Source organism: Ambystoma mexicanum, chromosome 3q, assembly GCF_040938575.1.
Source record: "Ambystoma mexicanum isolate Mex_15411 chromosome 3q, UKY_AmexF1_1, whole genome shotgun sequence".
Classification (NCBI taxonomy): Eukaryota; Metazoa; Chordata; class Amphibia; order Caudata; family Ambystomatidae; genus Ambystoma; species Ambystoma mexicanum.
The window spans coordinates 1,001,562,098-1,001,575,354 of record NC_090926.1 but is presented as its reverse complement, the minus strand read 5'-3'; the positions used below and the strand labels follow the sequence as shown (position 1 = coordinate 1,001,575,354).

Sequence of the window (13,257 nt, the reverse complement as noted above, 5' to 3'; positions counted from 1 at the left end):
GGCGGGGGAACTTGGGTCAGCGCTCCCCTCTGTGGTCACCTGGGAACTGGTAGTCTACATTCTCAATAGCACTGGGAACCTATTACATTGCTTATCTTCAGAGTCCTGCTTTGTAAGGCCACATGCCTGTAAGAGACTGACTAGGGAAAGGGTAGGGATGGACTTCTACAGTATTATTCTTATGTCTTAGTGCCTTAAGCCTTTTTTAAGGATTGCGATTCTATCTCACTTTAGGTATCTTACAGTGTATATGCATATGTCGGTTTTACAAACAAAAGTGGCAGATGACCCACTTTGTTGTTTCCAAACTCAATTTATGTTTTATAATTATTTTACTTACCTACTATAGTGTGTTGAACTTGATGCGAACCTGTGTTAATAAATAGTACATTTCCCAGCTTCCCTTTGTGGTCCTCTGTTCCTTAACAGAGTTTGGAGAAATAATGTTGGAAAGAGTTACTTCTTTAACATACTTGGGATTTACTATCTCAAATTCCTTTTCCTACCAAGTAGTTAAGCAACCTCTGAAAACAATGATTAAACCCATATCGGCCAAACCGAAACAGATCTCGACACTGATGTGTACATTTTCTCTTTTACCAGTGTTGAATTACTGTTCTGCAAAAATAGTTCCTGCCCTAACTTGGAGATTAGAAGTTACTTGTTTGACTTGGGTCTCTTTTTAATTCCTTGGAGGGATCACTTGAAAAACAATACACTGGCCTTTGTGCAAATGCTTCCTTATTGCATGATCAGACATGAGGTAGGTATGGTCTCTATGGAATCCATAGTTTTATGGAGGAAGTTCTCTTTATAGGCAAAACTGGTTTCCTTCTTCATCGATTTTAAAAAGGCTATTGATGATAAAATTACCCATCCTTAGTGCACTTTGCAGAGACTGGGAAAACCCTCCTTTTCTAAATTGGATCAGACGCAAGGGCATTAACACCACCTTAGCATCTACGTGAAAACTATGAGAGACGGGAGGCGAACAATAAGAAAATTAAGCACATATGCGTTATACTTGGAGTATTCAAACATTTTCAGGAAAAGGGGTACGTTAACTTAATATATTAACCTTTTCCCTTGCAATACTTCAAGGAATGCGTGTATGCATTTGAAACTTAATCAAGCGCCCACGTTAGGGCCGAGGTTGGGCCTGTCAAAAGAAGAGAGAATCTGTAGGTTGTGCAGGGCAGACGGCGTGTACGAAACAATAAAACACCTTCACCCTCATTATGAGGTTGCCGGTAGCCTGCTGGTAGTACCAGTGGCCTTCCGGCAACCATGGCTTACCATTTCGACCACCCAATATCCTGGGAATACCAGAATATTATGGCCAGTGGCAGAATGCTAAATTCCCATTCCCGTGGAGTTCCACAGGAATGGGAACACTGAGCACCAGTACTGTTTACGGTGCTGGTGCTGATTTATGTGCCGGTACGGTCTTTAATACCGGAAGGTCAGGCCTGCTGGTAGTTCACAGCCGGACTGGCTCCCTTATGAGGGCCCTTGTGATTGACTGGCCCAGAACTCTAAATTTAAAGTTTATATACAAATTGGAGTTTGCAATCATTCACTCTCGGTCTGGGCGCTCTCCTTAATAGATTAGGGAGGTTCTTGTCATTAGTAAAGAGACTCCCTTCTGTGTTAAGTGAGTGACACAGTGATAATTTTAGTTTGCATAAAGCCTGAGAAAAAAAATCCTTAATCAAAATGCGAAAATAGAGTGTTTTTGTGTTTATTTTTTAAAAACATTTTTGCAAATTGTGATGGTTAGTACAGGTTCAAGCTTGGTTGTTCAAGCTTGTATTCTCACGGGTTTGGTTCCCAATCGTGTCGTTCTCCATGTGCTTGTCTCCTCTTTGTCCTTTGTTGCTTACAAGTGCTCGATATTCATTTTCTTGCAATGGTCATTGGACCTTTTTTAATTAGATTCCTGTGTCGTTAATTGTGGCAACTATGTGCTCCCTTTGTGTCCTTGTAGCTATGTGCTCATCTGTGAGCATTTCCGTGTTCTTGTGTCCTCTGTCTCTTTGTATGTTCTATGTCCTCTACACGTGTTTCCCAACTTCATTGTAACTCATCAGGAGGAAGTACACATACGATCTGTTTTAAGTCATTTGTTTGCTGTACAGGGAATCAGAGTTCAATTCTGCTCATAACATTCAGTTGTAAATATGTGCAGAGTTCAATCCTGCCTTGCAGGAAGTCAGGGGTCAAGTCCTAAAAATTAAAGTGGGGGGACTCATCAACAAATGCAATGGTATGTGACATTGCCAGAAATTAGCATATGAAGGTGAAATATGCACATTTCATTAAATTGGCTTTGCATAACCATCCAGATTGCACAGGATGAATGGCATTTGCCTTTCATAAAATCAACACATGCAAAAAACCAAGAGAGGATATTTTCTTCAAATAGTGTTTTTGAAAACGTTAAAAGATGTGCATGTTTTAAACAGCAAAAACTAATACAAATGTTTTCCCTGGGACTTGTATTACCGAAATGGGACATTTAGTTATTTTTCATCATGTTATATAGTGCAGTGGTGAAGTGTCTGGATATAAACATGACTGCAGGTCGATCGCAGGTCGATCGATGAGAAAAAAAAAAAGAGGTCTGCCAAACCTAGACAGCATTTTTGTTTTTTAAATGCAATCATTTGTCTCCAGGTTCATCCCGACATAGGGGTGAGCATGTGTGGTTGGGTGTGCTTACTGTGTAAACAGCAATGTAATTTAGTTTACAATTAAGGTTTCCTTTGATGGCAATCAAACTAATAGGATGCAATATTCAGAAAAAAGCCAGGTACATTTGATTATACACCCAAACCCAAGGGTATCACGGCATAGCATAATAAGGCTACAGTAAAGCTTTCTGGTTACAGGGAAGGAACATACAGATGAGAGATAGAGGACATTCAAGAATAAGCCGAGTAGTGGAGCAACATAATATGAATTATTATTGGTTTACAGACAAAAACTTAAAGTGAGAATGGGAGGGCTCATTGCTTATGTTCAGTGGGAGCGAGTTCCAAATTCTAGGTGCTGATACAGGGAAGCTGGTGCGTCCTGCCCTTGAGTTCTTGAATCGTGGGATGAGAAACTGAGTGCTAGAGCTTGATCCTAGGCACCTAGCTGATGATTTCCGAGTGAGCCATTGATTTAGATAGAAAGGGGCGTCTTAGGTGATGCATTTGTGTGTGATGGGGAGGCTTTTGTGTAATATTCTTGCTTGAATAGGTAGCCAGTGTACCTCTCTCCTGGTCTGTGAAATGTGATCCTTTTTTGCATTCCGAGCGCTGCTCTTAGTGCTTTATTTTTGCAGTAATGGCAATTTGGCTAATTCTTTCTTAGTGGTGCCTAGCAAGAGTATGTTACAGTAATCTAACTTAGACAGAATAAGGCGTCTTGCTAGGGTGATGCAGTTCTGTGGAGTGGGAAATTGTCGACTGAGAACAATGCATTTAGCTGTGTAGGCAGTTGAAGAGGCGAGTGATCTGACATTTCTGTTTATGGTAAGATTAGAGTCTAGATACACGCCTAGATTTTTGGCTTGGTTAGAGATAGGAATGGGAGTACCATCTATGACAATAGATGCATAGTCAGGGTGCAGCTTTTTAAGACGAGCTGGAGAGCCTACAATGAGGATCTCAGTATTTTAGCCATTAAGACCAAGGCTGTTAGTTGCTGTCCAGTTTTGAATGAGAGAGTAGATTGTATTTATGATGGCAGAGTCCTGTTGCTGATCACCAGTGATTGGGATGAGGATCTGTGTATCGTCCGCAGAATTGGTGTAAATTACTCCCATGGTGTGGGGGGAAAGCATGATCCTTGAGGTACACCCAGTGGTACTGGGAAAGGGTCAGCTGCCTCCTTGCCGCTCTGATAAAAATTATTTAACCCAGGTGGTTGCCTCGATTGAGAAGTGGAAGTTTTTGTTAAATCCCTAAGCATAGTTTGTCGTGGTCAACCAGGTCAAACGCAGCGGACAGCTCTAGTAATAGGAGAATACATAGGTTCCCTGAATCTCTAGCTTTCATCTGATTTTTTTAGGTCTAGTAGAGCTGTCTTTGTACTGTGTTTCGGATGAAAAAGCCAGATTGTCTATCTCCTGGCAGATGATTGTTTTCTAGATGTGCTTGTACTTGGGTATAAGTACTTGGGTATAAGCAATTTCATCGATTATTCTGAGAATGAAGGGTACCGTGGGAATGGTCTTGTAGTTAGTGGGTATGGTGGGGTCAAGGGTGTGTTTTTTTAGAAGGGGAGTGACCCCAAGCTGGTTTGATGTCCGAGGGGATGGAATTGGTACTAAATTATGCATTTATGAATTGTGTGATAATGGGTACTAGTGTGGGAGCACAGATCTTGACTAGTTTGGCAGGGAAGCTGTCTCCTTTGCAGTAGGATGGTTTCAGTGAGGCGATAGTCTTAAGTACTTGGTCTTGGGTAACCAGGGTGAAGTTGAACTGGGTTGCTGAAACTTCATTACTGGTTAAGTAATTCGAGGGGTCCTCCATAGAGTGCGGCAGTAGTTTCATTAAGATTTTGTCTTGAAGAGAGTTGATTTTGGAGGCTAGGGCATTCTCGACTGGAAGGTAGTACACATGCTTTACTGGCAGTAACAGGGCTAGGAGGTGGGATGGGTGTTCCCAGTTCTCTGAGAATTGCAAACAGTTCTTTACTGTTAGAGGCAGCATTATTAATGCGTAGATTCAACGGGTTGACTTTATGGGAGATGACTGCAAGTTTGTATTTTTGTGTGATTCCTGGAGATTGTATTTTGCCTCAGAGGATGGTTTTTTTTCTAGTTAAGTGTTCTAGTGCTCTTTTGTTTCTTCTGAGAGTGAGGAGTTCATTGTTACACCAAGATTTGCTTCGTTTAGCAGATCTGGGCAATTTAGACTTACATGGAGAAACTTCATCAATAGCCGATTTCAGGCATGTGTGGTAGACAGAGGAGATGCCATCAGGGTTACTGTTCATTATAGGCTGTGCTTTGAGAAGTTTGGAGAGGACAGGGGCCAGGTTATCTGAAGTGAGCTTGCGTGCATTTCTCACCAATATGGGAATGGATGACAATGTGGGCGGATATTGGGCTTTAGTAATAAGGACATTAAAGCATACTAGAAAATGATCTGACCAGGAGATTTCTGTGGTGTCTTCAAGCAATAGCTTGATATTCACAGAAAGTATCCAATGTAGGATTCTGCCTTTTGCATATGTGGGTGCATAAACAATTTGGGAGAACTGCATTTCTTGTAGTGCAGTGTGAAAGGCTGTGGCTTTGTGGTCGCGAAAGTAATTGAAACCCAGGTTGATGTCTCATAGTAGAATGATTTTGGTATTGGGCTTGATAATGGGAGTAATGAATAGGGGGGTGTATTTCCAGGTGATTACAGATGTTAGGGGCTCTCTATAGATTATGAGGAAGTTGATGGTGGTTTAGGGATCAGTGGAAAGTGTGAGGGCGAGAAACTTGTATCCGTCTATTAGGTCTGTTTTGCAGGCTCTGAACTGCAACAAGGTTTTAGCAATGATAGTTACTCCTCCTCCCATAGCATCTAGGCGGTCAGATCTCAGAATGGTATACTCAGATGGGATGGCTAGAGACAGAGGGCCTGAGGCTGGGTGGAGCCAGGTTTCTGTCAATACTAAGAATTCTAGTTGATGTTCCAAGATGAGGTGGTGTGCATCAATGGAATGTGCGCCTAGGGAGCGTACGTTTAGTAGCGCGCCTTTAAGCGATAAGTTGGGAGGAGAGTTGTACGGTATGGGTGAGGTGGGCAGGAAAGTATAGGCTATGTTGGCAGGCTGGGGTTTGAGGTGGGAGTTCTGTGGGTTGCTTCGGTGTGTGGTAGCTATGGTAGTTTGGTAATTGGTCTGTTATTTAATTTTCCGGTAAGAGTTATTGTTTGGGGATGTGGGGGGAGCGGGAGGTAGGCTGCTCAGATTCCTGATCGAAGGAGGAAGCTGGTGGGTATGTGCAGAGAGTCGGAATCTCCTGGTGGTCCCCAGTATAGGTCTGGAGAGTGAGGGGGTACGAGTCAGGGTTCTTGTGCTTAGGCGCGTCCACGCATGGTTCCTAGGCAAGGGGAGGCTGGTTTGATAGTAAAGGAGTGGCTGGCAAGACTTGCTCTGTTTGGAGAGATGAATGAGTAAGTTCTGAGTCTTCTGTGTATGTGAGGCGAGACTGTGGATGGGTGGATAGGTTTACGTGAGCATGGACCCCTGGCTAACAATGATCAAGAAGAGCTCACCTTTTGGAATCTAAAGCATAGATGACAAAGTGGGTCTTGAGCTAAACGTACAAGATTCGTAAAAGTCTGAGGAATGTATTACAACTTCAAGTAAGAAACTGCTGTGGTGAACAGAAGTGCACAACAGTGCAGCCTCTTCTGGGAAAAGATCATGTTTCAGTAGGAGACCCCAGGGTGCTCAAATGAGTATGTAACACAGAGGGCCAGCAAGCCACGCGTAGATAGGTTTTGCAGGAGTGAGGGGACCTTGTAGTCAGCTGTCCACGGCACAATGAGTGGACTCGAAGGCCGGAGAGGAGCAGAGCTTCAAAGTAGCAAAGGGGTCAGAGTATATCCTAGTACACAAAACAGAGGGGGAGAATACCAGGGGTTTGTGTGGACAAGATTCCAAAGAGCTAAAGAAGACAGGTGGTAGCTCTGTAGTTCAAGACAGAAAGACAACTGCCAAACCACAAAAGAGCAAAAGCAAAGAGCCAAGTGGCAACATCGATCAGATATAGAACAAGAGGGGTGATGAGCATGCGATTGTTGCTGTCCCAGGAACACTTGCTGTTCTTTCCTGTGTCCCTGGGACAGCAAGTGTTCCTGGGACAGCAAACATCTGCAGACCATTGTGCAGTGGAGCCATTTAAGAGCTAAGGCAACTTGATGTAGATGCCCAAGGCATAGAGTGATGACTGAAAAATCAGTGAAGAATGTTAGAAGCTAAGACTCATGCATGCCTACAGTAGAAAGGGGGAATGATAAGCCATGGATGGTAACTGTTTAGAATTATCACCCATTGAGTCATGTGAAGGGGTATTACCAGGCCACTGAGAATAGACAATGGCAGTCCTCTGCGGCATCTAACCAATGTAACTGAGATTACCAGCCAACTTTTCTTTGCAGACAACTAGGCCTAAAATCGGTTTACATTTCCAGAGGTCTCTGCGAAGGTGGACCTTTTCCGATTATACCAGGAGTTTTCTTTGGTATGCACAAATAAACCAATGTGGTAAGCCAGAAGGACTCTGACCAGAAGCCATAACAGGATATGATAGGCTATTTATAATGTGCTTAATCCCCAGAGGTTTCTAAACCTAGACCCGGGCATCAATGCTGTGGTGCTCCGTGTCGTCTTGCTTCCAGGGCGGGCACATTGCCCCCGAGCTATCCTCCCGAGACATGTTGCAAGATACATTGAATCAAATAAAAAAATGCCTACCTGAGCATACTGCTAAAAGGGAGTTGCCTTCCTATCAAACTAAACTAAGGTGCTTGTCTAAAGTCAAAAGTAAGACAGTCCACGGTCCAAACCAATCTACTAAACAGGCCTTACTACTTCGCAAAATGTTAAAAATATATAAAGGTGTGTCGTGCACTCTTGGATCTTCATTCAGGTTTTCTCAGTCTTTTCTTAGAATCCTTCCTGTGTCTTGGTGCATTGATAGGATTAACAAAAGTTCCACTCATAAGCTAACAGTTCTCGTCAGTCTATCAAAAACGTTCCTTAAAGATTCTCAAAGTTCGAAATAGTCTAAAGTTCCTGAAAACACAAAATCTCCAACCTTTATGTGGCGGTATGTTTCCCTGATCCCATTCCACCACTTTGATCACTTATACCCACCGTGGAATGTTCATGTCAATCTGCTTGTTTAGCCCCGGCGGCTCGTTTGTTTTCCCAGAGGTCCAATATATCATTTGGTTGGCTAGGGTCCCGGTGACCCCTTTTCTAACTCTGATGATCTTAGTGTTTTTGGGTCCCTGTGACCCTTCTGTGGATTTATACTGCTTGGGTTTCATGGGTTGTGGGAAACCCTTGACTCATCTCGTTCTTTCATGCTTCTCAGGTTCCTGTGACCGTTGTATGGGGTTAGGGATATAATTTCCTCTTCCCTGTTTGCTCCCTCTTCTTCCCTACTCCCTCCGACTAGGCCAACCCGTGTACCAGGTGTGTTGCACTGGTTGCTCCAGGGAAGCTCCATCTCACAAGTGGCGGTGTCCACAGCTCGTTGCTTCTCGCCACAGAATTTGGGCGGTCTCTGCTTTCCCCTCGGTTCTCTGGTTGAGAACGGAGGACCCAGTCCTCCCTTCATGCATGGGTTCCATGATGCTTTACAAGATCCGGGCCCACCATGTACTGGATGTGGCGGCACCTCCAGGTCTTGTTCACTTTGTGCAGCATCTTCAACTTTGCGTGTTTGCAAGTCTGTCATCCCACACCTCCCGCCGGTCTTCATTTCCTTCCGCACTGCAGCTGGCTCCACTGCTCTACGCAGCTTCTCCCGAACCAAAGATTTTACATCCTGGACGTGTCTCAGTGTTGGGCTTCTCCTCCTCCACTGAAGGGTTGTTGGCCTTTTATTCTCTTTCCTGTACAGAAAAAGGGTGTGTTCACAACCGGCAGTCAAGCAAATGGAAAGTTCAGCATTACCTTGAGCCAAACACTGAGGTAATGTCCGCATTAGTTTGAGCAAAGCACCTAGAGGCAGTGTCAGTATTACCTTGAGCTAAACACAGAAGTATTGTATTTAGTTGAGCCAAACAGAGAGGTATTGTCAGTGTTTCTTAATTCCGATAATACCTTGTCAATATGGAGTTCCTCACTGGAACGGAAATCTTTGTCCCCTAAAGGGGAATCATGTCCAGCGAGGTCCCACTTTCCCAAACCCCTAAGGGGTGTTTGCTGAGCGGGCTCACCTCCCTAGCTTCAAAGGGGGTGCCCCACCCTTCTCAGGGAAGAAGTGAAGAATTCCCCAGATTTGTTAGAGTGGACCAATAGCAGAAGCTACATATGTCCTCCATAGATCCTCTTCTCCCTTATCCCTACAGCTAGCTCTCAGCTGAAGCGATTTTATAGCACTGCACTTGTGTTTCCCCCACCTCCCCTTGTTCTTCGTGGACAGCCCACTTCCTCTGATCCTTGACCTGCAGTCTCTCGTCTTCTGCACCCTACCTCGATCCCAGTCCCATATAGCTCCTACATTGGTAAGACCTCCACCGCCCCATCTATAATATTCTCTATGGGCGCTTATCAACCCCTATTGTGTCGGAGTGCCACGTGCATTTCTCTTGTGCCAAACCAAGCCTTTTTTTTTGCAATATTTCCATCACCATTATGAACAGAAACAGCCTCAAAGGGCGTCCCATCATGCAAGAACAGAGGTCTCTGTGAGGCCGGCCTAAGCAGCATGCAAGACTCTGTTGTGTGGACTAAGAAATAGCTTTCGTCCCCTAGGATGACAAATGACACCAACTGCCACTTCTCTTCCTGGTCAATTTTTTCGCCACCTGATGTGAAAACGTGCTGAATTGCAGTACATGTTTGCATCTGTCCCTTAGAGCACCCTGCCGCTGGTGTCTATCCTGGATTGAGCAATTAACTAACTCATCTGAAATGCCCCCCAAAAACGCTATGCTAAACGCTGCGTTAACTAGCTTCCACTCACACAGGGACTTGCAGACCTCACCTAGTTGATCTTTTGTCCGAGTAGCCTCAATGAACATTCTGGGCCTCGTCATGAGTTGGGCGCTAACCTAACTAAGGGCTATTAGCCCTACTGCCAAACCCCCCTGGCGCTATTACTGCCAGATCACGGGTTTGGCAGAATGGCAAGTCCCCATTCCCCATTGAGCCCATTCGGGAATTTCCCATTCCCCATTGGGCCCTATGGGGAATGTCTGGCGCCATTACCGCCGGCGGTAATAAAATGAGCAAAAACACGGCGGATTTGCCCCCGACTCAGAGCTGGGGGTAAATCGACCAAGCCTGTGATTTGGCGGACCCTTAAATGTGGCGGTAATAGCGTTATCGCCGCATTTAAGGGTTACCGCCAAAGCCAAACTCGTCATGAGGCAGTCTATGTGACCTTGTCCCAACCCCACAACGCTGACCAAACTGCAAAACTCTTACTTGGATCACAATGTGGCCCCACCCCCCCCCCCCACCTCCAACCCTAGTTTTTGGAAAAAAATGGCTCCCAGATGTGTTGCTAGCCATGTTTTCGATTTTTGCACGTCCTTCACCAACATTACCAAATTCTTGATCCTAGTCTCCAAACTCTCTCCCATTTATGATATTGCATTTATAACGCGCCTATAAACACGTGTTTCAAGAGTTTCATTTAGTGAGAACAAGCATGCACCTTTTGCAATGTTGCCATCTCCCATTTCCCAATGCCTGTTCGGCTCATGTCACTAGCCTGAAAGCCATTTGTCGCAGGGTGCAAACCTTTTCTCTGCCTGTGGCCAAGCTGGTCTGAACCTCTCGACATGTGAGCGAGAAAGCCCATCTTGTGTTTTTTCAGTTCAGGTGCATCGTACAATCAGCCCCATGTTCAGGATTGGCCCTGCCGCCAATAAGTGGAGATCAGCCACATCGTTGTCAGACATTGAGCGAACTGGTTGTTTCTAGACTGAGCCCTAACCCACAGTATCATGCCCCATAGTCAAGCGCCTGCTCGCTAACTGCAATCCACACGCAGGTAGGCAGGCCTAACTCCACCACCATCGATTTTTCCACCACTTAGTGGGCAATGAACCCCCTGAACCACGGCCCCACAATATCTTTCCAAAGCCAAATCTCCCTAGATCAATAGTCTCTTGTTCATATGGTCTCCAAGAGGATTTCCAAAGACCCCATTAAGGCCCGTCTTGAAGGTAAAAACCATTATTAGGTCTTCTTTCAGACATCTCTTCAACCTTATGAAATGCCCTTCGTGTCTGTATTATCCTTTCTGCAAAATCCATCCTTCCTCATATTACTTCAATCTCTTTCATAGATGCTTTCCCTTTATCAAGCACTTTTGTGATTCTGTTTCGGAGCTCAAATACCTTTTGCAAAGGGAACGTTGTTCCACCCTCTTCGGTATCCATATCTATGCCCACGTATTTAATTCTGGAGCATGCAGCTTTTTCTAGTAGGTCGGAGGTACCCTTAAATACTCTTCCAACTTGTGAAATACTTCCAACAGCTTTCCCACATGCCAAAAATCATCCAAATAATGTGTCTTTCCCACAACCAGGGCCATTTTGTTCAGAACGCACTTTAAAAATGAGCTAGACTGCTCAAATTAAGCAAGATATCGAACAACCAATTGGCATGCATTGGTCCAATTAGATCGCCCGTTGGACATGGAAACCTAACAGATGAAGCTGTTTGGGTGCACTGGTAATAAACAAAAAGCTGCATCTATATCAACCTTGGCCAATAAACACCACTTGTCTGCTCTCCATAATAAGTCTATCACCATGCCAAGATAGGTGGAGCTAAATCAGAAATCCCTGCTGTCCAACCTAATGTTTGCTGCACGCTCATACTTGGCATGATAAACCGTGTATTAAACTCATGATACCCAACTCCTTTTTGGGCACAGTGGTGAATTTATCAATTGCTCTATTCGGTTTGTCACACATGGACCTTCTATCCTATCCAACATATGATATGCTCATTAGAGTCCACTTTTCTACCGTTGTCTGCCCTCTTTTCTTGAATACTAATAAAAGCCCTTTTTTGCATCTCCATCTCTATGGCCCATCCTTTAACGCCCTTAACCACACCATCACTTATTTTTTCTGCTTTTCTACTGCATTATATCTCCTTCTAAAGCTCCCTCTCTTATATTTATCTGCCACCCTTATTGTGCCACCTGTCCCTTTCACATTGATCCCTAAACCCCCCCACTTCCATGCTTCAAATTCCATGGCAGGCAGAACATTTCTGTGACTTACCCCATTCCCTCCTAGGATTCCATTCCCTGTCATTCAAACAAGTTCCACACTTTGTAGGCAAAGAGCATCACATATATTACCCCCCCCCCTTCCATTTGGTAGTCACATGTCTGTAATTCAGTCTTTCCTTCCAAACCTCCTTGTGTCTGCATCCCTACCCCACTGTCCGATACTTCTACAAGGTGCCACAAACGGGGGCTATGCAAATCAAGGTGGAAGTGACACTGGCTGCCTCTGGGAGGAGTCTAGTTGGTGTGAGGAATCCGATGGTGTCATCACTCCTTTCCCAGCAGTGACCTCTGCCCATGTGGCCAGGGGAAGGCAGCCGTTGCCTGATCCGGTCCCTGTGGGCGGCTATATGAGGGAGGGTCACATGTGGGGCGTAAAGGGGGAGACAACCTCCAGGAGGCTATCATGGCATCATTGGATGAGATATGGTATCCCCTTCTTTTGAAGATATCCCATCCCTGCCTAATGGCACTACTGTTACACCTCATCTCATCAATGAGAGCTGTATGTGAGTCATCAAAGCCTGACCCATACTTCAAAATTAATGACAACTCCTTCTCGGCCTCTACCTACAAGTAATCTACAACTGACCTGCCTTTAAAGAACAATTACCCAAACTTTGAACACTTCATCTGTAAAACTTCAAGACTGGACTTCCGTTCCCATAACTACCAGAAAAATGCAACAAGGAAGATGAACAGAGTAATGTAGATCAAGGAAGGCCAGGAAAACAGGCTGCGCTCTAGTTGTTTCGATTGCATGCCTGTGACCTGGAGATTTAAACAAGCAGAGCTGCTGACTGAAGCGTGCTGCTGGAGAGACAGTGATGCTTCTCTCTGTACGACCCGAGAGACTGAGGCTGGTGAGAGGGCCGTGGAGCTGACCGCTCAGGAACCAAAGAAAAGGAAGCTAACCGCAAGGAGAAACCCATTGCGGGAACGCCAGACGCCAACAGAGGGCTCCTGGGCATTTGCAGGGGTTTGGAGGCAGCCTCGTCTTACCAGGGGCTTGAAGACATGAAGCAGAACAGCCCAGCAGGGACCGCGAGACACAGAGAAGCTAGCCAAGAAATGGATGCAGCAACAGAGGAAACACCGAACGGGAGAAGAAGAATATGGCAAGCAGAGCCGGTGAGTCCACCCGAGGGAAGCAGGGGCGTATTGGCAGCCAAGCCAAAACCGTATGACTATTAATGAAGCATATGAGAGAGAAAGAACGAGAGTGTATCTCTTTATTTCTTTGAAAGAAAGAACGGGAAGAAAAAACACAAAAC

The 13,257-nt window shown here is 44.9% G+C and overlaps 1 protein-coding gene across 3 annotated transcripts in view; it reads right to left on the bottom strand.

Moving 5' to 3' along the window:
• CEP131 (centrosomal protein 131) overlaps nt 1-13,257 on the bottom strand; it is a 1,227,592-nt gene that overhangs the window by 519,930 nt on the left and 694,405 nt on the right. The gene's annotated exons all lie outside the window — the stretch shown is intronic.